This window comes from Myotis davidii, unplaced genomic scaffold (genome assembly GCF_000327345.1).
Source record: "Myotis davidii unplaced genomic scaffold, ASM32734v1 scaffold1439, whole genome shotgun sequence".
NCBI lineage: Eukaryota > Metazoa > Chordata > Mammalia > Chiroptera > Vespertilionidae > Myotis > Myotis davidii.
This window is the reverse complement of record NW_006292342.1, coordinates 1238880-1239670: the sequence shown is the minus strand read 5'-3', so window position 1 is coordinate 1239670 and position 791 is coordinate 1238880. Positions and strand designations below refer to the sequence as shown.

General features: G+C 46.6%; 1 protein-coding gene across 1 annotated transcript in view; it reads left to right on the top strand.

Moving 5' to 3' along the window:
* Positions 1-791, top strand: part of DOCK6 (dedicator of cytokinesis 6) — a 39763-nt gene that overhangs the window by 5468 nt on the left and 33504 nt on the right. The gene's annotated exons all lie outside the window — the stretch shown is intronic.

The window sequence follows — 791 nt, the reverse complement described above, 5'->3', positions numbered from 1 at the left end:
CCAGCCGCCGGGCCACTCACACGGACGGCAGGCCTCGTGGGCAGTGGGGTGGGGCCGCGCACATGCAGCGGCTGGCCGTGGGGCGGGCGGATCCTGCTGTGCTGCCCTGTCTGCAGTATGCAAATTTAACAGCCATCTTTGTTGGGTTAATTTGCATACTCTTCTGATTGGCTGATGGGCGTAACGAAGGTACGATCAATTAACATCTTTGTCTTTTATTAGTGTAGATGGGAAATGTAATTGGAAATGACCCAAATACCCTTGAATTTAAAAGGAAATGTATTGACCCCATGAGTGAAAAGTTAAGGATAATAATTATAAACATTTATTAAGCGCCTAGTGTATACTAAGTACTTAATACTTGTCCTCATTTTTCATCCTGTGAGGCAGGGCAACCATTACACCCATTTTACAGATTAAAAAACTGAGGCACAGCCAGGTGATTAGAGGACCATCACTGTCCCACTACGACTCCAGCCTATATTTTGTCAGCCAACATTTATTGAGCAGCTACTTTATACCAAGAATAATTATACTAAGAATTATTGTTATTGCTTTCATTGTTATTATTTATAGATGTAGCTAGGGAAACTGAGGCCCTCAGAGTTGGGGTCTAGATCTGGAGTCACAGAGCTGAGCTGGGGTTTGAACCAGGGTAACCTAGCTTTGACCGTAGCTGTGTCTGGGAGGTCAGGTAGGATCCTGGGCCAGTGACAGCCCTGTAAGAAGAACTCTCCCTCCCCTGGCAACCGTGAGCAGAGTCCCAGGGAAGCTCTCACTGACCCAGCACA